The following is a 27,671-nucleotide window of genomic DNA, read 5'->3' on the forward strand; positions in this document are numbered from 1 at the left end:
AAATTTAAATGTTGATTTGGGACTGTGTTGTTTTTATCAGCCCTGGTGGATCCTTTCCTTTCTCTTGGATGTGCTTGATGGCGGTGCACTTGACGGAGAGGCCCCCACGACGGAAGGAACGTTGCCTGTCAGCAGGGCGACCTGATGCCGGCGAGCGCTGTGACGATCTGCCCTTACCTGCGCCAAGTCGTCAAATCTCTCACGCTAATGGACGGGCTCCGTCCGCGAGGGCAGGTCATGGTCAGCTACTGGAAAGAGTACTCCCATGATTGTCAGGAAGCAGCTCCTGTCACGGTGCACATGTAGCTAGGCTGTTAACATCGATTTTACAGGATGTACTAGATCATAATGGCGCGCGTTGCTGCGCCCGTCCTTCCTGCCATAGAATGATAGAAATGATGCAAATATGTGACGACATTGTGTCAAATATTTTGAGCAGTGTGTATAGAGTTTGGTCATGTCCGATGATTAAACCTCTATGATGCTGCAAGTTCAAGCCTAACTTCGATTGCCGACATTCCATATGATAATCATAAAGGCGTGCTTCTGGCCCTAGTAAATGCCAAATAACTTTAGGTGAAAAGTACTACCTCCATACCGGATTATAGGCCTATTACGCATTTCAAGAAAAAACTTTAAATACTAATTTGATCAACAAAATATGAAATATGTATCACAAAAATTATACTATTAGAAACTTTTTTGAATATGAATCCAATGGTATAATTTTTGTATCATATATCTCATAATTTTTTTGAACAAATTTGTAGTCAAACTTCTTTCTCAAAATGCCTATTTGCTTATTAAACCAGTATGGAGGTAGTAATAACAATATGTTGTTCTAAGCCTATTAAAATAAATCTTATAACTCTCAAGCTCAGCATAAAGACTTGAAATTATTCATGTTGCAGCTCATTGACAATTAAGCACCACATTCCATCTTTTCAAGTTAATAATACAATTATGTTCTATATAATTGGCAATCCATTCAAGAACACATCATATAAACTTCACTTAAGTCATCTACGTTCAATTTAACTTCTTCACAATTTTGTGGTAACTGTCAAATTAAAGTAGGAGTCAAGAAGAGAATACAGGGGGGAAATCCTGACTTCATTAGTCACACCAGGAAATTCTGGATGCGACTCCTTTAATTACTGAACTGTATAATCATAATGAGTATTATAAAGAAAATAAAAAACACCATTAAACAACATCCTAAGTTCTAGAGGTTGATACAGGTTACCATGTTGACCTATTTCATCAAGCTTGCCTGCTAACCTGCACACCAGAAAATGATGTTAAATGACAGGGGCAAAAAGGAGCCGGAACTTCTAACAACTTAAATTTCTTTAGTTTGTATGGAAAGAATATAATAACCTACACATACAACACAGGAAGGGTGCATTAGCATGTGTTTGAATTATTCTTATTTTTGCTGAAGAAAAGTCTTGCAAAAGAAAGCCAGATGGCACTTAATTTGTATATTCATCAAGAACACAAACTAACTGGCGACCAATCAATGTGTTAAGCTGTTGCCTAATTTTAGTAGTATTACCTAGCAAGAAAAAAAAAAGCATAGGACTGAGGTGAAATCCTATGGAGAGAGAGAACAATTTACCATTAAATATTGCGGGTTTTCCCACAGGACGATTATGCAGTTCTAAATAAGTAAACTTTTTTGTTCTCACCAATTTTGACCTCACAAACATGACCAGGAAACCAATGCAAAAGAATTAAAAGGGCGTGTGCATAAAGAGTATTTACAACACTCATCACATGTACCATGCAAATAAAAGTTACCTGATATTGTAGCAAACTGAGAAAGTAAAAAAATGATGGGGCTACATAAGGAGATCCAAGGGACCCTATATAGGAAAAAATGTTTCACAGACCAAAATTTTGTGACACAAATTAAATGAAAATATAAAGCATCAATCACTTGGATCCTACTTCCTGTAGGCAGTAAGATTTAAACATTAGCAACATCGATTGAAGCTTTTATTTATACAGTTATCAATAAAGGGAGCCTGGATTGAAGGAAAAAAGAAAAGAGGGCAAGTCTCACATTGATAGAGCCCGGGAAAGGCTTGAATAAAAACAAAATATAGAAGAGGAGGCAAGATCTTATAAAAAAAATCTTCTGTCATGCGCATCATTCAACATCGACAATTAGCCATGTATTTGCTATAATATCAGATGACTGACAGTACTTAAACTAAAACATTGGCCAACAATCAACATAGTCAATTTTAGCTCATTTTCTCTTGGCCTGACAGTAGTCAAACTACTTATGCTATAATATATAAACTAGCAAAAGTGCCCGTGTGTTGCACCGGAAGAAAAATCAGCATCAAGCTAAATAATTTCTCATTGGTACCACTGCGACATAAACACAGATTCAATCAATTAATTAACCTTGGTAATGGTAGTTGATGTGAACAACATTAGGGTAAGGACCTATCTCATTGGTACACATTGTTGGGGAGTTCTTCGTAGTTAATGAGTATAACCTAATATTAGTATCTCTTTAAATACGAGCATATAAATAATTCTATTTTTATTTTTTTTCAACATCATTTAATATTCTTTATGTGAAACTCTTTAGCTGTGAAATGACAGTCAGATAGGCTCCTTTGTTTGTAGTATGGGAGGAATGTGTATATGTTTGCACTTCACTGTGAAATTATAATTTAGTTAAGACACAATTCTATTTGTCTAGCTGAAGCACATATACATGATTAGAATATGACGCTTGATCCAGGGTGATGAAAATCTACATCTATATAACTATATATATACTAATGGAAACTGTGTTACCGGTCCTGGAATCAAAAGTGTGAGTAGCTCTTATCAAGTTCTGCAGCCAACTGACGATTCCCAAAACTGAAAAAGTAATCCCTTGATACAGGAAAATGAAGATGCCATATACAGAAGCATTGGCATTTAACTGGTTTTCTAATTTGGCCGAGGCGTTGAGAATAATTGGAAGATGGATTGGATTAATTGCAGTACTACTCGTGGTTCCTCCTTTGCAAGCAGTACCCAGAGCCCAGACACCAGCAAGCAACATCGCATTTGTCAATGAAGAGAATACATCATAAACCCAATACTTCTGAAACCACAAATTTGACAAATGCAGAGTTGCTCTTTCATATAATCTACCATGAAGCACCAGCATCAAAGAACCAATCTCATGTACTGCTCTTGTTAACAATCGTATGAAACAAGAAAAATCAGAATCGTGTGCAAGAAAAGAGGAGGAAGCGGTGGACGGGACTGGGGGACCGGAAATTATTCTGCACCGTACCCCGGCAGCTGGAGCATCATGGGAGGGCGGATGGCGCACGGGGACCTCGAGGTATGCTCCCGCGATGTGGTGGTGCGGCGCTCAGAAGGTCTTGTGGCTGTCGCGGGCGCAGGCAACCAAGAGGGAGACTCAGCCACGAACTCCAGGGATAGGGCCTGGGAACTCCGGTCGGCCCTGGCTCCGCCGCCATGTGATCTGCTTGAGCGGCACCCCACGTGGAGGGGAGGACGACATCGGGCTCCCGGCATCGGAGGATGGCCAGCCCCACCTCCAGTCCTCGACTCAGATCGAGTCCATCGCTGGATTTCCCCAAGTTGAGTACGCGCATGAAGAAGACATCGCAGGGGAGTCGAGCGGCGTCGTCAATCCTTGCAGCACGCGACCAATCCTTACATCCCCGAAAAAGACGTGTACTGCTAGGAAAAGCTTGAAATCGAGACTCTCAAACGCAGTACCACAGATCCTACGCCTTGGCTTTCTCCTACCATTGCCGACGGGACCACGTTGGCGACCCGTAGCACTGCAGATGCTGTTCGCCTCGCCAGACCGCTGCTATTTTTCTGGGTGGAGCGGAAAATACCGAGCATCCGCGAAGATTTCCGTAGGAATCGCTAGCAGAGAAGAGGATCTATATAACAGCGAACTTTCGTGGGGAAAGGGGATTTGAGCTCCCGATAAGAACTCGTCCTGGGAGGATTTTAGACAAATAGCAGCAGTGGCCGAAACGGTGTTTAACTTAACGGTGGCATTGAGGGTAATTTGGCTCAACTTTAGGGGTAATAAAAAACGAATCAACAAGAAGCTTTTTTGCTTTTATTATGCTTCGCTACGGAGCAATCGCAAGTCTATCCCATAGTTGTTTGTTGTAGCATAGGACACAAACAACGTCTTTGTGCTAGCCCCACCACCCTTGGGCGAGGTTACATAGTTGTGTGGTACATTTGTACCGGTCATGCCTCTTTCTTTCATTCTTTCATTGCTCTCTATTTTTTTCGTTTGCACCCCTCATCGAGAATTTATGACGAGCTAAAACGCAAAGTTCGTAAAACAAACAATGTTTTTGTCTATAACCGGTTGTTTTGTTAAATATTTATTGATGGAGCAAATCGTTTTTGATATGGTAAGATGCTACTCTAAGAACCAGTATCATGTAGGAATAGCAACACAAATCTACTACAACAAGACTCAAATTGTACTAAATTTGTTTGAGGCAATTTTAAAATCGGGAAACACCCAACCTATCTATTTAAGCCTTGTACAACAAAGGATTGAGGCACCGCTTGCCGAGTTTGCTTCCTCACCGGTGTGACCACCCTTAGAAGTTATCGTCATGCTGGAGTCAACTCCTCGCTAGCGCTTGCGCCCACCTTCGCTTGCAGTCATTTTTGCGGGACGCTCGCCGTCATCATCGGTAGGATGTGCTCCATATCCTTGGGTCGTCGTCTTAATTTGTCTCAGGGTATACTTTTCCCAGGTGGACATATGGTCGCATCTAGGTTGATCTTCAAGCCTCCTTCGTTAGGGTGATAGAAGTTTCCCAATTCTAGGAGGGTTCTCTTTCCTACTCGGTAGGACGAGCAGATTTCAAAAAATAACCACATTACGGCAGCAAGTTTGAAAAACCACCGCTATTCGTCCAAATTGTGAAAGTTTACCAATATTTAGAAAATTCGTTGCAATATACGTTGATTTGGGGATAACTCACAGTAGTGCTCGTGGCGCCGGCCACTTTGTTTCTCTTTTTAGAGGGAGATGTGTGGCATTCTTTCCATCCATGACTTTGGGAGTTTTGCTTTTATGATCTCAGGATGTTCTTTTCCAATCAATTTTTCTAGATCCGTTTCTTAGATTGTGTCTCCACATCAACTGACTATATTGTCGATTATTTGCTTTCCGTGCATTCTTATCTATACTTTTCTTCTTTCACGTTCAGCGTTGAACTGTTGACTCTGTTTCCTGTACGAGAAGATTGACATGCTTTTCCGCTCGTTCTTTGCCGAAGCTGGAACTCGCCGCGCTTGCTCGCTTGCGGAGCTCACCAGGCCGCCCATGCCGCACCACGCCCGCCCTCGCCGGAGCTCGCCGCGCCCGTCCCTGCCGGGAGCTCCGTGGTCGTTCGTTGCTCGAGCTCAACCGCGGTCATCCTTGCGAGCTCGCCGTGGCCACCATCGCCATGGCCCGTACGCGGGCGCCTGCCGAAGCTCGCGGCGGCCATCCCTGCCCGAGCTCTCGAGGGTCTCGGTGGGAGCAGGAAAATAAGGTTAAACTGAACCGGTACAGTGGTAATTTGATGTATTATGATTTACTGCGCGCGCTGCAGCGGGAGAGAAAAATCTACGTGTATACACTATGGGCGATGGTTGCCGAGCGCGTAGAGCCAATAATATGTATGGCCATTGCCGACTATTCACACCGCACAACTGCCTCCCGGATGACATTTGTGTAGCTCCCATAGTGATTTAAAAAGATCTTAACCACATGTAAACATAATTTACAAGCATAGATAAATAATTTCCAAGCCCACATGATGTATTGGCAAACATAATTTGCAAGTTTCTTTTTTAGCCTTTCAAAGCCAGGAAAAATATAAAAAAATAATTTCCAAGCCCACATGATGTATTGGCGAACATAATTTGCAAGTTTCTTTTTTAGCCTTTCAAAGCCAGGAAAAATAAAAATAGAAGAGATTTTTAAGTGGGGAGCCGGTCAGCCCACCTAACTCCAACGATTCTTCCGCTAACGAGCCTGGCTCGTGTTTCCTTCCTATCTGGATCAAGTCAACTCTCTCTCAATCTCTCGCCCCCGCACTCTGCTATCGAAGCAGATACAACCAACCGAGCTCGAAATGCCGAATCCTCTACGCCGCCGTCCAATATCTCAATGTCCGTCCATGTGTGCACCAACTCATATTAGCCAACATGTTGCTTGTTACTTTGGAGGCACCTTGGTGATAATGCAGCCAATATGTGTGTATTTAAACCGGTGGAATTCTCTATAAGGATTCGAGTTGGGACTAAAAAGCTGGATGGAAAGGAATCGATCCGATTGAGATGGGATTGGCCCGTTCGTCCGTCTCTCCTCGCAGTTTTGCGCGAGCCGAACCAGTACCCATCCGGTGGCTTAGCCAGGCCCAAGGCCGAAAGGCCCACACAGAGCAAAGAATCGCTGAAGAGCCGCAGGGCGGACGCGGGCGGTCTCCTCGCACCCTCGCGGAGGTTGGGCACGGAGAGAATAGAAAACGAACTAAACGAAACGGTATTGTGGCATTATATGCGTATTATGGGATTTGGTGGGAGGGCAAAACGGTCCTAAAATTTGTTGGACGAAAATTTTGGCAGAAACCTTAGCTCCTTTATTATTAGGTATAGATACTTGGAAATATGCCCGTGCGTTGCTACGGTCCTCCGTTCGCTTAGAATTCTTATTAAGCATTTTATAAGAAGTTGATAATTTATGTATTGAAGGATCGCTTTCTCGTATGATCGTGCTACCATTAAAAATGACACATCTTCCTTGGCGATTGTAATCCCATTGTCATGAAATGGTGTTCTTTTTTAACACATACATAAATGTATACTGCGTTATTGTAAAAACAAAGTGTAATGCGTGTCATGGTTTTGTGTAGGGATGTTGCATGCATGGTTCATGTTTTTGTGGCGACATGTGTTCTCTTTCTATTAGTACATCTCCGCGGGTGAGTCTCAAATGTACGACAGTTCCCTATTTTGTTCACCATATAGTTTGGGAGGTGGACAATTCCATATTTTCATGTGACACGTAATATTTATTCACTGTAAACCTTATGTTCATTCACAATCTTATTTTTAATCCGAGGTCCTGAATAGGATACAAATAGAAATTTTGTACTCACTCCGATCAAAAATAATTTTCCCACAATAGACATATTTAGACATATTTTAGTGGGTAGATACATTTATTTTTGAGCCAATTATTTTTCAACAGGAGGGAGTAGTGCATCTTAATTCAACAATATAAGATATTTGTATTTAAATTCAACCACCGTATACAATGCAGCTTACCCACGAGCTATGTACTCTTATTTTCTGTCCGAAATGCATATCGCACCCAGGAGGTAGATACTTGTCGTTCTTCTAAAAAAAATCAATAGAGAACTAATCCTTTATTCTGCTCGCTCTGGTAGCACCCACCGTGTTCCTTGTTCTGCTAGCATCAAAAAGCAGTTATTGAGCCCAGGGGCAATTCGCCACTTCAGAGGTTTCCGCGCGTGGAGGCGACGCACCGAAGGTGGTTCTGCCAGTTCTGTGCGCGGAGGAAACGCGCCGGAGCCGGACCAGAGGCTGAGGCGCAGAGCTGCTGCTTGGCATCAGATCGAGGCTTCACACATCTCCCGGGGACTCTAGCTTGCTGTCATGGCTAGCACGAAAAGGGGAAGAAGAGACAATCCACTAATCAGATTCACTTTATTGAAGAGGCTAATTCTACCGAAGCTGAGATGGAACGGGGTAGTGTTTCACTGTTTCTTGGTGTCCAGCCGGAGGTTAGGGCCGGTAGGGACGGCCTCATCCCCAGGCTGACCACCACCACTCGGTGCAGCTCGTCACCGTCGTGCATCGCATCACCGCCTATCGCCGGCGCCACTGACCCTCTGCATCCTTGCCACAGCCAACATGAGCAGCAGGTCAAGGTTCTGCTCCCGCCTGCTCCAATCGCTTCACTGCCACCACGCGCAAGCATCTCAACTCGGTTCCTCCGCTGTCAGATGCCTGCCGCTTCCCACCAGCGCGGCCTGCCTCCACTCGCGTGCGCGCGCTCGAGCCGGCCAACCACACCCAACGCGCCTCTCCACTCGCGCGTACGCGCTCGACCTGACCGACCACACCCACGTATTGCTCGCGAATAGTTGGCCTGCTCGAGCCTGCGACCGAGGAGGGTGTATGGATCGAGCTCAAGCGGCACCGACGACCGGGGGCAGAGGCAGGGTTAGGGAAGGGAGGTCACCGGCGACAGGGTACGGTACGGATGCTGCGGTGGGGATCGAGCTCAGGGGTAATTTCGGAAGTCGGACCACGGGCGTGGAAATTGGGACGCGACGAAGAAACAAAACAACCGAAACGTTTTTCACTTACCCATGGCAGTGGTGGGTAATTTTGTACAACTTTGAGGGCATTAAAAAACGGACGAACAAGAAACCTTATTTTCTTTATTATTAGGTATAGATAGATATAGATTATAAAAACATAAGAAAACAGAAAACTCATACGATTTTTACCCAATTTGTACACAGATGGCAGAGCTCACTCTAGTCAGCATTCTTTGGTCTTCGTACCGTACCATTGCTTGTCGAGCAATACCAAAAGGTCACTTCCGCATTCATGCCAATGTTGAGCAATCAGCGTGTTTTAGATTGAATTTTAATTGCATGTTAGAATCAGTTACCTTCCAGATTGATAACAGTAAATTAGATATAGTAAACTATGTGGACTAAGGTAACAAACATACCTCTCGCCTGATAAACAACACCCTCAAGATTGCTCCATATGCATTTTCTTCAGAATATTTTCTACCTCCGAAAAAAAGGAAAGTCAGCTATCATTCAAACCCAACTAAGCAAACCAATCAACTGAAATTCATGTTTGGCATACTTAGAATGCCAGTTGTCATAGTGAATCAAGAAATAAAGCTGCACCGAAGCACATACGAAAAACTATAGAACATACAGCTTGTACCATCAAAAGTCTAAATTCAATAAAATTGTGTGCACCTTGGTAAAGGAAATATATTGCTCAGTATCCAGTAATACATAATAAATATATTACTTAACTATCCAACCTAACTGGAGGACATATGCCTCCTTTGAGCAATTGGTTTAATGAGAAACTTATGTTCCTCCACCTGATTAATCATGAAGATCTCACTGATAGTAGGCATTGGAACCAAGTAAGAATTAAGAAATAAAGGATGGTCATTTTGACAATAGTAGGCATTGGAACCAAGTAAGAATTAAGAAATAAAGGATGGTCATTTTGAATACTCCAAAATCTGTACCTGCAATGTGGAATTGCTTTATATGCAAGCTATATCCAAGTATGGGCATGGAAGTAAAGCTCAGCAGCCACTGGAGAAGCATTATGCATTATGCGTTATGCTACTGAAGAAAAAGAGACTGCACGGCTGCCTTTGGTATTTGACCGGAGAAGGTGACATTCTTGTCCGTGACACTGCAGACAGATTATAGTGTGCAGTAGTTTTGTAGGCATGAACACATAGATACTGAGCATGCAACCATGTGGCTATGTTGGAGGCTAAGCTCCAGGCCCTCCAAGCAAGCTCTCACTTCATCTTCGAGTGCATGGTGGCGCGAGTTGCCGCGCCCATCTATTATGTCAGCATAATTATAGGGAATTATGTAAATATATGGAATCACGAAATATGGAACTGAAATTTGCATACCTATCTCTATATATTGGTCAGCTATTGCAATTGATCCACCATCTGTCTTGCAGAATAGAAATATATGACACTCCCGACAATCAAAGTATTTAATAAAATACTACATTGCCTCTATGTAAATATATTTTTCTTAAGTTAGAAGTATAGAATTGCAAAATAAATAAATTAAAACAGCACTGTATAAATCATCAATTGGCATGTCGTTGAACCTAAATATATGAGAGCAATAAGAACTACAAAATTCTAACATTATTCTACCAAAAACTTCTATGTCAACACTAAAACGTTGGTACCACAAGGCGCAAGTATCATACTCACCATTAGTTGCCATACTCCTCAGTAAGAGGTTTATCTTTGAAGGTTGGAACAAGATGTCATTCTGACAAACAAGTTGTCACAATGAGAATTCTAGGATGCCAAGTTCAAAATTTCTGAAAAATGGATCTGGGAGGTTGCACTTGTTTTCATGTCTACAAAATCAAAATCGAGTCATTATTCCAACCATTTTGTTTGCATGAAGCCTATTTTTTGCGAAATTGCATGAAGGCTTGTTGAAAAGCATGAAATTATTTTCAGATTCGTTTAGCATCTAAGCAAAATTATAAAAAGTCGAACATGACTCAACCATGGATCAAATTGAGGCAATATTACTGGGGGAAATCAAGAGGAATAGGAAAAGAATCGATTACTCTTTTCCGAACATGAGTAGTCTTCAGAAATGTCCCTATGGTACCTTTGATGAGGTCTAAGACCCCGTGTGTGGCCCGATCTTGCGGTTGACCCGAAATCCAAAGGAGGGAGAGAGGGAGAACGCGAAGAACACGATGAACACGAAGAACACGATGAACTCACGCACGCACACCAACCCGATACAATCGATACTTACCCCGTGGCTCGATGGACCACGCCAATAGAATCAACCCGGAAGAGACACGCGGTAGAATTCCGAGCGGAGAGATTGGTGAGGGAGATGAATCTAGGAGTGGGAGAGAGAGTGGGTAACACTAGAATCTCACACACCAAATCCAATCATCCAACATAGGTAGCCTTGATACAAAGGGGATGAAACCCTAGGGAGACAAAGCTCATCTTCATGTTTAAGCTATCATCTTGTCTAAAGAGGTAAGGGGGCGACCGGGGTGCTTATATAGGCATACAAGGCAGCTCGGGTCGAACGGGTACAGGTTGGTGGGGTCAAACCCGTGAAATCCGGTCACAGGGCCAGTTGGACCGGGTCTGGGACCGGCCCATCCGGTCCAAACCGGATCCTGGACCGGGCGGGGCTTCGGGAGCCCCGGGATTGCTTCCGGATGGCACAGGCGGAGAATCCGGTCGAAACCGGGCAGTCCGGTCTGGGGGCCGGTCAGACCGGGCCTGGGGCCGGCCTGGCCGGTCATAGGGCCGGTCAGACCGGGCCTGGGGCCGGCCTGGCCCTTTTCCCTCTCTTGCCTCTTCTTCCTCTTCCTTCTTCTTCTTCTTCTTCTTCTTCTTCTTCTTCTTCTTCTTCTTCCTTGCACCATGATGAGTGGCTCCTCTTCCCTTCCCTCGCTTCCTTGCACCATGGGTGTTCCTCCTCTCCGGTCCTCGATGACTCTTGTACCTAATGACATATAACATGCCGACATGAGGTAGCATTCCATTCAAGGTATCTACGAGGTCGAGTATCAAGAGGAAGGAGTTCACCTTGTCGCGTGTAGCGTGGGTTAGGGTTGAAGGTTCACTTGGGGGACTCTTTGGCCATGGTGTAGCGTCGACGATAGGTGGGGCTGCCCTTGATGGTCTTGGTGTAGCGACATCGGTGACCGGGGCTACATCATCTCCCCCCCCCCTTGGGGAAGAGTCGTCCTCGACTCTTGTTTCTCCTCATCGAAGAGGTAGTCCATGACGGTTGTCCCATGTAGAGTTGGGTAGTCGCGGTCGAAGAAGAACTTGGAGAAAAACCACTTGCGAAGGGAAAGCTCCAAGAGGCATTTGGCAAAAATGGGAACCAAAAGAGTGTGGGTGTATCCAACATGTGGAAGGGCAAAAATTTGTGCATGTAAGAGTTGTATGGTGTCAAAAATGTGTGGTGTAGCATTGTCCCACACAAATGGAACAATCAAAAGGCAAGTATCGGTGGCAAAATTTTGGGCAAAATTGTTATGTGCAATGGGAAAGAGATGGAAACTTCGAGCTTGGGAAAGTATGGTTGGCGTGAGCCTAGTATGGGTATCCTCAAGTGTCAAAGAATCCAATGCAAATGCCAAAGATGAAATGAAAAATCCAAAGAAGGGCAACTTTTTGTGTGACATGTGGCACAAGATGCATAAGGTATCTCTCACATGTACGACATGGTCCTTGAGAATCTCGGAGTGTATGATGAAAGCATCAAGACATCCAACAATCATTGTGCCAACAAGATGTGTCAAGATATGTTGCAAAAGAAGCAAAAGAGGTGACGAGGCAACGGACCAAACCGGAAACTCGACAATGCAAGCCGGAAACACACGAGGGCGAAGGCGTTTGGGAACATACCCTTTGGCATGAATCCCATTGGTCGGGTCATGTATCTCGTCCTTGTTGGGGTAGCTCTCAATTGCGCGTTTCATGAGCTCATGCTCCGTAGCGGTCGAAGTTGATGGTCGGGTACCTACACATGGAATGAGCAAAACAAAGAGCGTATGTGCATGGTAGAGGAACACATCATCCATCATGATGTTCCACGACTTGTGCACATCACCATTAGTGTCAAGCAAGATAGTATGAAATGCATGGCGATATTGCAAATGGCATGAAGGTGCATGTGTGGTATGTGGGTACTCATGATCATCAAAAATGGAGAAGGCTATGGGGGCCATCTCGTGGACAATGAAATAAGCATGTTTGCATACCAAGCATAAGAAAGGGGAATTGTTCACAATCTTGGATGCAACGATCATGGAGTAGTGCAAACATTTTGGGCAAAGCATGCGGAAGCTAATATCATCATTGTCATTGCAAGCAATACATGTGAAAGAGCAAGTAGGTAACATATTGCAAGCAATGGTAGGAAAATTGAAGCTCTCATAGCATGGCATGGTCATGGTATCACAAGCACTCAATTCCACATGATCAACAATGTTATCAAGCAAAGCATCACATGGGAAAGTGAAAGTAGCATGTGACGTAGCAAATGGGTCATCAAGATCATGCATGCATTCATGAGTCATCATGTCCACTAGTGGGATCATGGCATCATCAACACCTATGTTGTTACCTTTGTAGGCCGACTCATTTGAGGTAGGTGTTGTGGAAGGAGGATCCATGTGGTCGACATATCCATCTTGGAGCAAGCATGGTGAGATATCATCATCGTCATGCACCATGTACATCGTCTCCATGAGCGGGAACTCATCCTCCGTGGAACCTAGTGCAACATAAGAAGACACAAACGAGGGAGAGGTTAATGTGTTAGCAAAAGCGATGTCCTCCATGGACCTATCATCTACCTCTCTCAACTCACTTTGTGTATCACTCATGTCCTCCAAACGGAAGCACTCAAACTCACATATGGGGTGGAAGTCACTCAACTCACTATCACTCTTACTCAAGTGGGCTAAGTGGCTCTCATGCTCACATGGGATTGGTACCAACTCATCAATCAAGCATAGTGGAGTAGGCTCGACTTTCTCATCTCCATGCGCCTCCTTGGTTGAAGGGAAATTCCCATGCTCAACCATCTCAACTCCATGCGCCTCCATAGGTGAAGGGAGAATCCCATGGTCACCATGCTCAACTCCATCGCCTCCTAAGTCATCCTCAAGCGGTGGCGCCATGGTGTTGATGAGAGCTAGGCTCGGCTCAACTTCGCCCTTGAGTTCACCTTGGCGATCTTCATCTTGAAGTGTTGGCGCAATAGGCATCTTGGGGACTTGTGCTTGTAGCTTGTCGAAGTAGAGCGTCTTGGCGCTTGGCGTTGTGCATTGCCATGCCACGTGACCCTTGGCCTTGCACACCTCACATAGGAGATTGGGACATTCCCGTGGAGGGTGGCCTTGTTGCTTGCACTTGTAGCATCGGAGTCCATAGGCACGTGACGAGGTAGAGGCCATTGTGGTGGTGGCACAAGAGGTGGAAGTCGCCTTATGAGGGAGGTATGCTCGATGTGCACTTGCTATCCTTGGAGTGGTAGGCATCCTATCATGGTGTTTGTCGCCTTCATGTCGAGGCTCTCGTCTTCGTGCATTATCACCATGGCTTGAGTGGTGTCGTCGAAGACTCGTGGAAGATGTTGGTCGATGGCGATCATGAAGTGGCTTGTGGCGGCGAAGCTCATGTGGTGACGTATGTCGATGACGGTCCTTGCCATGCCTAGATGATGGCTCATGCGACTTGGCATGTTGCTTGCGGCGCCTTGTGGAGCTTGGAGAAGAGTGTCGATGACGCTCATGATGGGGACGCTCTTGATGCTCCAAATGGTGTACTTGAAGTCGATGATCTTGTGCATAAGCATTCTCATGGTGGCGCCTTGTGGAGCTCGTAGACGAGTGTCGATGACGATCATGATGAGGACGCTCTTGATGATCCATATGATGGTGCCATCGTGGAGGTCCTCCATCTTCATATGTAGCTCCATTGGCTAAGTAGGGGTATGTGGGAGCATCGGCGTTGTTCAAGGTGGAGTCGAGGTGGGGCTCCACCATGGTGTCGATGTCGTAGGCGTGGCGTTGCTCCACCATGTCGTCCATGCTTGATGAGCCATTGTCGATGTAGAGCTCGTCGATGTCGTCCTCAAAGTGGTGCTCCACCATGTCGTCCATGTTGGCGATGCTCGCGGAGCCATAGTCGGTGTAGAGCTCCTCGATGTCGGTCATGTTGGCGATGCTCGCGGAGCCATAGTCGGTGTAGAGCTCCACATGTTCCTCCACATCCGCGGTGCTTGAAGAGGTATCCTCCTCGAAGTGCTCCGTGTACTCCTCCGTATCTTCATCTTCGCTATCCATGTTAGCACGATGGTATCTATATGGTGTATGTTAGTGGAAGAACACTACCTCGCAATCTTACCGTGGTATGACAAGATTGGGGTGATCCAACAAAACCGAGAGTTAGAACAATTGTATCGGGTACTCACACAAAAATACACGCAAAAGCTAGCAAATATGGTGTTAGGTGAGTATGGTGGAAAGCCAAAAGACGAAATCTGAAATCAAGTATGTTGTCAAGAGTGGGTGAAATCCAAAAATTCAAATGTCAAAGCGGTGATCACTATAAACACGGAAAAGATGTGGAACGCACACACGAGATGAATGGGGTTAGTGCGACCAAGGAATGAGCGGAAAAGTGTATGAAGCCCTTAAGCAAGGGTGCTCGGTGTCACACTAACACAAGAAGAGATCAAAGCTTTGGTTGCAAACGAAGAGACAACAAGATTCACACGTGGCCTCTCTTCTCTTATCTCTCTTTTGCTTAAAAGCTTATGACTCTTTTGTATATGGTGGCACTTGCACTCTTGTATCTATGGTGGCACTTTGTACACTTTTGTATGTATGATGGCACTTGCACTCTTTTTGTGCTTTTCTTTCTTTTTCACACTCTATGTTAGCGTTAGCTCGCTCTTGCTATCTTGCCACACGAGTTTTGCTTAGAAGCTTGACTCCACACTACACACACACACCTCACAAGCGGGGCCACGTGCAATGTCTCGCAACACTAGATAAGCAATGCTCGATAGGATAGATCGCAAAAGAAGAGGGGTTACAAGGGAATGCAAGTTATACCTAAGATGTTAGGCGGTGATGAACACACAACTTGCGATGATGGCGGTGATGTCAAGAGTACGGTTGCAAGCTCGGGGTGCCTCGGATGTCGTCGCTTGCGTCGGAGCTGCGGGTTAGTGTCACAAACAAGGCACTCAAACCGGAACAAGCAAACACAAGTTAGCGGAAGAAATTGGTCAAAATAGCTTGGCGGTGGTGGCGGTGGTATGCCGGTGGTGGTGGTGTCGATGCTCTTGCAGATGCGGCGGTGTTTGTTGGGGCCGCGGTGGTGTTTGCCGGTGGTTGGGGATGATGGCGGTGCTTGCCGGTGGAGGAGAGGAGTGGCGGTGGTCGGCGGTGGAGGTGGAGGGGTGGCGCCCGGTCCAGGGGCCGGTTGGGCCGGACCTGGGACCGGCCTGGCCGGTCACACGGCCGGTCGACCGGGTTCTGGGCTGGCCCGGCCGGTCTGCAGCCCGGTTGACCGGATTTCTCAACCGGGACGCAGTTTCTCTCTCCTGTTCTTCACGAAAATCGACCAAATTGACCAAAACGGAGGGGAAACGATGAAATTGGGGGCTAAAAGTTGGGGAGATAGTAGATCAAGCACTCCAACACCAAATCCATGGACCAAAACCACTCAAAACGCAACGAAATCGCAGATCGGTCAAGAGGCAAATTAGGGCTATTTTTGGGGATTTTTTGGGGAAAATTTTTAGAGACGAAATTGGATGGGTGGGGGGTCAAATCCGCGGAAACCAAAGGCTGCTGATACCATATGATGAGGTCTAAGACCCCGTGTGTGGCCCGATCTTGCGGTTAACCCGAAATCCAAAGGAGGGAGAGAGGGAGAACGCGAAGAACACGATGAACACGATGAACTCACGCACGCACACCAACCCGATACAATCGATACTTACCCCGTGGCACGATGGACCACGCCAATAGAATCAACCCGAAAGAGACACGCGGTAGAATTCCGAGCGGAGAGATTGGTGAGGGAGATGAATCTAGGAGTGGGAGAGAGAGTGGGTAACACTAGAATCTCACACACCAAATCCAATCATCCAACATAGGTAGCCTTGATACAAAGGGGATGAAACCCTAGGGAGACAAAGCTCATCTTCATGTTTAAGCTATCATCTTGTCTAAAGAGGTAAGGGGGCGACCGGGGTGCTTATATAGGCATACAAGGTAGCTCGGGTCGAACGGGTACAGGTTGGTGGGGTCAAACCCGTGAAATCCGGTCACAGGGCCAGTTGGACCGGGTCTGGGACCGGCCCATCCGGTCCAAACCGGATCCTGGACCGGGCGGTGACCGGGCGGGGCTTCGGGAGCCTCGGGATTGCTTCCGGATGGCACAGGCGGAGAATCCGGTCGAAACCGGGCAGTCCGGTCTGGGGGCCGGTCAGACCGGGCCTGGGGCCGGCCTGGCCCTTTTCCCTCTCTTGCCTCTTCTTCCTCTTCCTTCTTCTTCTTCTTCTTCTTCTTCTTCTTCCTTGCACCATGATGAGTGGCTCCTCTTCCCTTCCCTCGCTTCCTTGCACCATGGGTGTTCCTCCTCTCCGGTCCTCGATGACTCTTGTACCTAATGACATATAACATGCCGACATGAGGTAGCATTCCATTCAAGGTATCTACGAGGTCGAGTATCAAGAGGAAGGAGTTCACCTTGTCGCGTGTAGCGTGGGTTAGGGTTGAAGGTTCACTTGGGGGACTCTTTGGCCATGGTGTAGCGTCGACGATAGGCGGGGCTGCCCTTGATGGTCTTGGTGTAGCGACGTCGGTGACCGGGGCTACATCAACCTTTGTCAAGAACAACACATCCTATCACTACATTCTTCAATCTGGTGATTTGATACTAACCACACTGTCCAGAAAAGTATCCAATCCACCTGAAAGTTGAAAATGCTCTACTTCTCCCAAAAGAAAAATGGATGAAAAGAATTGAGCGAATGTCTCTATGCACAACTTTTACGTGTATGCCATGTTGGGGTGTTCCAGGGGACATTAACGTTTCTTGCGCAGGTCTCAGATCTGCCCTTCGTCACGCTCTTCGGAATGACAGCCGTGTTAACCTGCATAAACCTCTGTAGATGCAACAAACAACATGTAAATTAATTTTGCTTACACTCACATGTTCCCTTGGAATACCAAACTGAGAAACATAGTGAATATGATCATCATGTTGCATTGAAAAGATTATTAGGAAACTAATTAGTTTGCGTTTTTCATCAATTTGAGGAGGAAAGGAGATGCGGGACCTTTGGCTGGGGAGTGTGGGACAGCAGTGGACCGGAACGTGTGATGAACTCTAGGTTTAGAATAAATTCGTGTGGATCCTGTACAGCAGCTCCTGAGGATGCCTATCCCAGCCTTCCGGATTCATCTGCAGGTCCATTGCTGCCCTTTTCATTTCCCCGCAGGAGCACTCGGCCATCGTTGTTGAAGCGCTCCATCCTGAACTGGGCACGGTGAAGCCATTTCAAGGGCTACCTGTACAAGATGGAGATTGTAAAAAGGAAAATTCAGTTACAATCCGAGGAGGATAGAATCACACATAGGCTGGTCGAAGATAGTACCGATGGATCTCATCAATTTGACATACCACTCACTAAGTAGCAATTAATCGCAAAATAAAATACAGTACTCCAAAGTTTCCAGGATCGAATTGACTCCTCGAGCGGTGCTTACAGAAGAACAACAAGATGATGAACCATCCGCATCAGCTCACCTAGTCCTAGGCTTGCGTGATCTCATCGAGCTCACGTCGCAGACGTGGCTTTCCACCATCACCAAGGGCGCCACACGCCGTTGCCGGAGCTGCACGTCCCGCCATCTTTGCCCGACGCAGGATCTTCGAGACGCATCCCCGTGGATGCGTCAATACCGCTCCCTCGCTGTTGCCATTGCCCTCTGGCAGTTGCCACACGTCCCGCCATCATCGCGAGAGAACAAGATTTGCAAGGGAAGAATGGTAGGTCAGTGATGACCCACAAGTATAGGGGGTGTATCGCAGTATCTTCGATAAGTAAGAGTGTCGAACCCAACGAGGAGCAGAAGGTGTTGACAAGCAGTTTCGATGAAGGATTCACTGTAAATGCTCACGGACAAGTATTCAGGGGGTTTTGATGCAGCAGTTGAATAAAGTACGAGTAAGTAAAGTGCGAGAGTAACAATTGCAGCGAGTGGCCCAATCCTTTTTAGCACAAAGGACAAGCCGGTTTGTTTACTTATAATGACCAAACGTTCTCGAGGACACACGGGATTTTAGTCTAGTGCTTTCGCTACATACGGCTAATTAATCTTCATTGTTTTGATAAGTGTTGTGTGGGTGAACCTATGCTAATGTACCTCCCTTCCTAGGACTAATACATACTTGTGATTATACCCCTTGCAAGCATCCGCAACTACAAGAAAGTAATTAAGAATAAATCTAACCACAGCCTTAAACTCTGAGATCCTGCTATCCCTCCTGCATCGATATACCAATGGGGGCTTAGGTTTCTGTCACTCCGGCAACCCCGCAATTGGCAAACGAGTACAAGATGCATTCCCCTAGGCCCATAAAGGTGAAGTGTCGTGTAGTCGACGTTCACACGACACCACTAGAAGAATAACACCACAACTTAAATATCATAACATTGAATATTACTCAACCATACTTCACTACTAACATTTAGACTTCACCCATGTCCTCAAGAACTAAACGAACTACTCACGAGACATCATATGGAACATGATCAGAGGTGATATGATGATGAATAACAATCTGAACATAAACCTTGGTTCAACGGTTTCACTCAATAGCATCAATAACAAGTAGAAATCAATACCGGGAGAGTTTCCCCTATCAAACAATCAAGATCAAACCCAAATTGCTACGGCGGTGACGATGTCCAGCGGTGGAGACGGCGGTGATGATGGTGGAGATGATGATGATGGTGATGGAGATGATGTCCAGCTCGATGACGGTGACGATGGCGTCGATTTCCCCCTCCCGGAGGGAATTTCCCCGGCGGATCTCAGCCCGCCGGAGAGCTCTTTTCTCTCTGGTGTTCTCCGCCCCGCAGAGGCGGCTGTAACTCTTCGCGAGGTACCCTCTGTGGCTTAGGTCTTCGGGACGAAGGATTTCGCGAAGAAAAGGAGGCGAGAGGGGCTGTGGGCCCCCCTCCTCACTGGGCGGCGCGGCCAGCCCTTGGGCCGCGCCGGCCTATGGTCTGGGCCCACCTCGGGTCCCCTCGGCTCCCCCTTCTGGCTTCCTTCGTCATCTGGAAAAATAGGATTTTTGGTATAATTTCCATCAGCTGTTGATCTTCCGAAATATTGCATTCTGACGGTGCTTTTTCCAGCAGAATCCTGGCTCCGGCGCTCGATCCTCCAATAATCATGAAACATGCAAAATAGATGAAATAACATAAGTATTATGTCCAAATTATGATACAAAATAGTGATGCAAATTGGACGTATCAACTCCCCCAAGCTTAGACTTCGCTTGTCCCCAAGCGAAACTGAACTCAGTAAACAGGACCACATGTTTATGGAGTGAAGAGTCGATAAATAGAATACGGACAAGAAGCATCATATTCATTCACACAAGACATTGTAGTAAACAACTTCCTCATATGACTCAACTTGAAACAAGTATAAGGTAATCACAAATAAAGGTGCATAAGAAATCATAGTTGGTGATGGCAAACTTCGTTCTTGGTCAGAGAACAATTAACAGGTTATATTTATCTATCGAGCAGCGCTCTCATGTTAAAGTTTATATTGCACAACTTGCATACTCAATCATAATAGTCTCCTCATGATCATTGATAACTTGCAAAGATATATTCATTCAGATAAAACTTGTACTAAACAAGGAAGAATAAAAGACATGATGAAGCAAATCACAATATAATGGTTCGATCACAACTACTCAAATGCCTGCTTGAGATGGAGGGAAATAGGTTTACTGACTCATCATAAAGTAAAAGACAGGCCCTTCGCAGAGGGAAGCAGGGATTAAATCATGTGCTAGAGCTTTTTCAGTTTTGAAATCACATAAAGAGAATAAAAGTAATATTTTGAGAGGTGTTTGTTGTTGTCAACGACTGGTAGCGGGTACTCTAACCCCCTTGCCAGACAACCTTCAAAGAGCGGCTCCCATTTTATTTTTATTTTGTGTGGCACTCCTTCCAACCTTTCTTTCACAAACCATGGCTAACCGAATCCTCGGGTGCCTGCCAACAATCTCATACCATGAAGGAGTGCCTTTTTATTTTAGTTTTATTATGATGACACTCCCCCCAACCTTTGCTTACACAAGCCATGGCAAACCGAATCCTTCGGGTGCCGTCCATCAATCACATACCATGGAGGAGTGTCTATTTAGTTTAGTTAATTTGGGACTGGGAATCCCATTGCCGGCTCTTTTTGCAAAATTATTGGATAAGTGGATGAAGCCACTAGTCCATTGGTGAAAGTTGCCCAACAAGATTGAAAGATAAAACACCACATACTTCCTCATGAGCTATAAAACATTGACACAAATAAGAGATAGTAAATTTTGAATTGTTTAAAGGTAGCACACGAAGTATTTACTTGGAATGGCAGAAAATACCATGTAGTAGGTAGGTATGGTGGACACAAATGACATAGGTTTGGGTTAAGGTTTGGATGCACGAGAAGTATTCCCTCTCAGTACAGGTCTTTGGCTAGCAAGGTTAATTAGCAAGCATAAGAGTTGAAGGAAACAAACAAATATACATGTGATAGAAACAATCATGCATCTTCCTTGTAAGCACAAACAGTTTAATCTTCAGAATAATAAGCTATGAGCTAACAAGAAAGAAAGACAATGAAACAACTACATGTATTTCTCTTTTCTACTTAAACCTCAAAGTGTTGTTGCTATTGACCAATGCTAAGTTTGCCAAGACCAAATAGATTTATTCAATGCTCCCAAAGCGATACCAATACTATCAACAAGATAAATCATATAATAGAGATTGCAAACTAAAATAAGATGTGCAATATGTAAATGATAAGACTTCTCATTAATATTCCATAACGATAACTCACACCAAGGGATACATAGACAACCAGCTAAAGGAGAGATACTTCCAAACTGCAACCCATCTTATATGATAACTTCCCTACTCATGATATGACACTACTTAACAGTAAAAAGTAAAAGATAGTGATGATGTGATACCGCGGCACTCCCCCAAGCTTGGAACAAACCAAGGGGATGCCAATACCGATGATGAATTACTTCTTCGGCGATGGTGGTGATGAACTCCCGTCATCAAACTTCCAAGGAAGAGGCTCCCCATCAACAAACGACATCTTGGTCTCGGGAATCCTGAAACTAGCAGCATGGCTTATGTATTTAAACCTGTTTTCATACTCACGATTCTGATTACGAACGTCATAGAGTTGAGCTTGGAGTTTGTTGGTGGTGTCGTGAAGTGAGAGGATGTCGCCCCATAGCTTTGCAGTTTCCTTCTCGTGTTCAGCAATGAGTTCAGACACAATCTTGTGGAAGATATCCACCTCACGCTCAGCCATCTTCTTGTATTTGAAGACCTCTTGTTCTAGCTTCTCCATCATGTCTTCCAAGCTTCCTTCTCCTTTAGGACCCTGGACATCCTTGATCTGCAGTTCTCCCTCAACGAGCAGCAACTCCTTGGGGTGCATCCTTAGCTCCTCCATGTACAAGTTGTCAACATCCTTGCAGGAGCTGTCCTTCGGGGTTTCCGATGAAGACATGATGGCTCTAGATCCGAAGCAAATCCTGGCAGAAACAGCTCGAAACAAAACACGTCGAGAAACGATATACAGACCTCCAGGGGTCCGGGGGATTATATAGCAAAAAATTTCACGACAAAAGGAAAGTACCAGGTCGAACCAGAGTCGGAAAGGGGCGACGAGGCGGCCAGCACATAGGGCGGCGCAGCCTAGCTGGGGCCCGCGCCGGCCTATGGCGGCACGCCCTCGTGCGTCTCCTCCACTCCGTTTCGATCTCGTAATTTTTCATATTTTCCAAAAACAGCAAAAATATTGTTCGGAAAGTAAATTGCGAACTTTTCATTACCAGTACTGCTACCTATTCAAAGTCGAGTTCTGGCGGACTGTCAATTTGTCCTTTGATGAAGGCCTCCGGTGTTTCCACTCGAATAATATCAACATCAACATTATAAGAATCACCTGAGATATAATGCTTGAGTCTTTGTCCATTCACCACTTGCGTGGCATTGCCTTGGAGAGAGCTAATTTTAATTGCTCCCGAACGATACACCTCCTCAACAACATATGGTCCTTCCCATTTTGAGAGTAATTTCCCTGCAAAGAATCTGAGACGAGACCGATACAATAGGACTTTATCCCCAATATTGAATTCTCTTTTGATAATCCTTCTATCATGCCATTTTTTAACTTTCTCTTTAAAGAGTTTAGCATTTTCATAAGCTTCACTTCTCCATTCATCTAGAGAACTCAATTGTAACAACCTCTTATTACCGGCAAGTTTAGGATCTTTATTTAATTCTCTAACAGCCCAATAAGCTTTGTGCTCTAGTTCTAAAGGTAAATGACAAGCTTTCCCATAAACCATTTTATAAGGTGACATTCCCATGGGATTTTTATAAGCAGTTCTATAAGCCCATAGTGCATCCTTCAATTTACTAGCCCAATTCTTTCTAGTTTTATTAACAGTCTTTTCCAAGATAGATTTAATCTCTCTATTTGATAATTCTACTTGCCCACTAGTTTGGGGATGATAAGCGGAAGCAATTCTATGATTAATACCATATTTAGCAAGAGTTTTTCTAAAACCACCATGAATAAAATGAGAACCTCCATCAGTCATAATATATCTAGGAACTCCAAATCTAGGAAAAATAATATCTAAAAGCATTCTTAAAGAGGTCTCTCCATCAGCACTTTTTGTAGGTATGGCTTCCACCCATTTAGTAACATAATCAACAGCAACAAGTATATGAGTGTTACCTTCTGAAGAGGGAAAAGGTCCCATGAAGTCAAATCCCCAACAATCGAACGGTTCAATAACAAGAGTATAGTTCATAGGCATTTCATTGCGTCTGGAGATATTACCAACCCTTTGGCATTCATCACAAGATAAAATAAACTTTCTTGCATCTTTGAAGAGAGTTGGCCAATAAAAACCTGATTGCAGAACCTTTTGCGCGGTTCTTTCTCTGGCGTGATGTCCTCCATAAGCACTACCATGACATTTACTCAATATCTCTTGTTGTTCATATTCGGGAACACATCTTCGCAGAATACCATCCACTCCTTCTTTATATAAGTGTGGGTCATCCCAGAAATAATGCCTCAAGTCATAAAAGAATTTCCTCCTTTGCTGAGCTGAAAAGGTTGGAGGCAAGTACTTGGAAACAATAAAGTTAGCATAAGCAGCATACCAAGGACTGTCTCGCGAGCTCACCTTTATTGCAGCCGATTGTTCATTTGGAAAACTATCATTAATAGGAACAGGATCATAAGCAATATTTTCCAATCTAGACAAATTATCAGCAACAGGATTATCAGCACCTTTCCTATCTACAATATGTAAATCAAATTCTTGCAATAGAAGTACCCATCTAATAAGTCTTGGCTTAGCATCTTTCTTTTGCATAAGGTATCTGATTGCAGAATGATCGGTATGAATAGTAACTTTTGAATCAACAATATAAGATCTAAACTTATCACAAGCAAAAACTACAGCTAACAATTCTTTTTCAGTAGTAGCATAATTTCTTTGAGCAGCATCAAGAGTTTTACTAGCATAATGAATAACATTCAATTTTTTGTTTACTCGCTCTCCAAGAACAGCGCCAACAGCAAAATCACTAGCATCACACATAATTTCAAATGGTAAATTCCAATCAGGAGGTTCAACTATAGGAGCAGTTGTTAAGGCTTTCTTTAGAGTTTCAAAAGCTTCCTTACAATCATCATCAAAAACAAAAGGTACATCTTTTTGAAGAAGATTAGTAAGAGGCTTTGAAATCTTGGAGAAATCTTTAATAAACCTCCTATAAACCCAAAGATGACCAAGAACACTACGAATACCTTTAACATCCCTAGGATAGGGCATCTTCTCAATTGCTTCGACTTTAGCTCTATCAACTTCAATACCTCTCTCGGAAATTTTATGTCCCAATACAATTCCTTCATTAACCATAAAGTGGCATTTCTCCCAATTAAGAACAAGGTTAGTTTCTTCACATCTCTGCAAAACTGTATCAAGGTTCCGCAAGCAATTATCAAAAGAATTCCCATAGACAGAAAAAATCATCCATGAATACCTCTACAATACTCTCGCAAAAGCCATGAAAAATAGCAGACATGCATCTTTGAAAAGTAGCAGGAGCATTACATAAACCAAAAGGCATACGTCTATAAGCATAAGTTCCATAGGGACAAGTGAAAGTGGTTTTCTCTTGATCCTTAGTTTTAACAGCAATTTGCGAAAACCCAGAATAACCATCAAGAAAACAAAAAGTGAGTATTTTTAGATAACCTTTCTAACATTTGATCAATAAAAGGCAAAGGGTAATGATCTTTTTTAGTAACTTTATTAACTTTTCGATAATCAATGCACATCCTATACCCTACAACTACTCTTTGAGGTATGAGCTCATCATTATCATTAGGCACAACACTCATTCCTCCTTTCTTAGGAACACAATGCACAGGACTAACCCATCTGCTATCAGCAATAGGATATATAATACCAGCTTCAAGAAGTCGTAATACCTCATTTCTTACCACATCCTTCATCTTAGGAATTAGACGACGCTGAGGTTCAACAACAGGCTTCGCATCATCTTCCATATTAATGGCGTGTTGGCAAATAGAGGGAGAAATCCCCTTCAAGTCATCAAGAGTGTAGCCAATAGCTCCTCGGTGCTTCTTCAATATTTCCAATAACCTTTCTTCTTCAAACTCTGTAAGCTTAGAACTAATAATAACAGGATATATTTTCTTATCATCAATATGAGCATATTTAAGATTATCAGGCAATGGTTTTAAATCAAAGACAGGATCTTCCTTTGGTGGCGGTGTTGTACCCAGATCTTCCACCGATAAATCATGCTTACGAATAGGTTGGCGAAGAAAAATTTCATCAAGCTCATCTCTTTCTTTCCTAAAAACTTCACTCTCGCTATTCTCCAAATGTTGCTGCAAGGGATTATTAGGAACAAGAACAATAGATGCACACTGTTCCATTTTAAAATCATTATTAGGCAAATCAGCTTTATAAGGAGTTTTGGTAAATTTAGAGAAGTTAAACTCATAAGATTCACCAGAAAATTTAGTCAAAATTTTCTATTTCTTGCAATCTATAATAGCTCCACAAGTATTTAGAAAAGGTCTACCAAAAATGATAGGACAATAATTACTAGCAGCAGAACCAAGTACCAAAAAGTCAGCAGGATATTTAATCTTACCACATAGAACTTCCACATCTCGAACAATACCAATTGGAGAAATAGTTTCTCTATTAGCCAGCTGAATAACCACATCAATATCTTCAAGTTCACAAGAACCAATTTCGTGCATAACCTCCGTGTAAAGCTCATAAGGAATAGCACTAATACTTGCACCAATATCACATAAACCATAATAGCAATGATCACCAATTCTAACAGATAGCATAGGAACACTAGCTTGCTTGGGTTTATTAGGATGTGAAACAATATTAGAAGCATCTTCACAGAAAATAATATGACCATCCTCCACATTTTCAGTCACAAGATCTTTAACTATTGCAACAGCAGGTTCAACTTTTATTTGTTCTTCATGTTCTATAGGTTTATTTTCACTTTTATGAACCGCACTATTTATAACAGAGTACTCCTTCATTTTAGCAGGGAAAGGAGTTTTTTCAATATAAGCTTCAGGAATAACATGATCAACAGTTTCAACTACAACGCATTTATTAATAGATGAATCAATTTTATCTTTATACGGTTCATGATACTTATCAAAATTCTTCTTATGCAATTCATAATGAGAGGCAAAAGCTTTATAAAGATTTGCATCAACTTGAGAATCAAGACCATAAGTAGCACTCATATTAGGAAATTTATCAGTATCCATAAAAGCTTCAATGCATTTATAATCATAATTTATACCTGATTCTCTATCTTTGTCGTTCTCCCATCCTTCAGTATTTTCCTGGATCCGATTAAGAAGGTCCCTTTTAAACTCTTCCTTATTGCGCGTGAATGATCCAGAACAAGAAGTATCCAGCAAGGTCTTGTCTTCAAAAGAAAGTCTTGCATAGAAATTATCAATAATAACATTACCAGGAAGCTCATGAATGGGGCATTTGAGCATTAAAGACTTCAATCTCCCCCACGCTTGGGCAATACTCTCTCCATCATGAGGCCAAAAATTATATATGCGATTCCAATCCTTGTGAATTTTACTTGGAGGATAGAACTTAGAATAAAACCGGGGCACAATATCATTCCATTCAGGAGAATCCCCATTATCCAGTAATTTATACCAATGCGCCGCTTTACCAGACAGCGATATAGAGAATAGTTTCTTCCTCACTTCATCCATCGCAATACATGCACACTTGAATAAACCGCATAATTCATGCAAGAACAGTAAATGATCTCCAGGGTGGACAGTTCCATCCCCTGTATAACGGTTACCCACTACGCGTTCAATAATTTTCATAGGTATTTTGTATGGTATGTCTTCCTTACCTGGCGCCTCATCCACTACCTTTGCAGTAGTAGCAGATTTCCCAAATAAACATTCAAAAGGAGATCTCTCCATAATGAATTATGGCAGTAGGCAGAAATAAAATCAGCAGAAACAGTAGAAGTTTCCCTTACCAATTCCACTTACCAATAGCGCTTCACTCCCCGGCAACGGCGCCAGAAAATAGTCTTGATTACCCACAAGTATAGGGGGTGTATCGCAGTATCTTCGATAAGTAAGAGTGTCGAACCCAACGAGGAGCAGAAGGTGTTGACAAGCAGTTTCGATGAAGGATTCACTGTAAATGCTCACAGACAAGTATTCAGGGGGTTTTGATGTAGCAGTTGAATAAAGTACGAGTAAGTAAAGTGCGAGAGTAACAATTGCAGCGAGTGGCCCAATCCTTTTTAGCACAAAGGACAAGCCGGTTTGTTTACTTATAACGACCAAACGTTCTCGAGGACACACGGGATTTTAGTCTA

The 27,671-nt window shown here is 43.8% G+C and overlaps 2 long non-coding RNA genes across 4 annotated transcripts; both read right to left on the reverse strand.

Moving 5' to 3' along the window:
- Positions 1-1,092: 1,092 nt before the first annotated feature.
- On the reverse strand, positions 1,093-10,357 carry LOC127326056 (uncharacterized). Of its 2 annotated transcripts, none has more exons than XR_007867554.1 (2): positions 8,562-10,357; positions 1,093-1,281 (listed from the first exon to the last, which is right to left on the reverse strand). It is a non-coding gene; the product is annotated as an uncharacterized lncRNA (long non-coding RNA). The 2 variants fall into 2 exon arrangements; XR_007867555.1 differs by having other exon boundaries at positions 1,093-1,868.
- Positions 10,358-10,373: 16 nt separating this feature from the next.
- On the reverse strand, positions 10,374-18,438 carry LOC127326058 (uncharacterized). 2 transcript variants are annotated; one of them, XR_007867557.1, is made up of 4 exons: positions 18,188-18,438; positions 17,718-17,949; positions 17,260-17,543; positions 10,374-10,475 (listed from the first exon to the last, which is right to left on the reverse strand). It is a non-coding gene; the product is annotated as an uncharacterized lncRNA (long non-coding RNA). The 2 variants fall into 2 exon arrangements; XR_007867556.1 differs by having other exon boundaries at positions 17,260-17,949.
- Positions 18,439-27,671: the final 9,233 nt, after the last annotated feature.

This window comes from Lolium perenne, chromosome 6 (genome assembly GCF_019359855.2).
Source record: "Lolium perenne isolate Kyuss_39 chromosome 6, Kyuss_2.0, whole genome shotgun sequence".
Classification (NCBI taxonomy): Eukaryota; Viridiplantae; Streptophyta; class Magnoliopsida; order Poales; family Poaceae; genus Lolium; species Lolium perenne.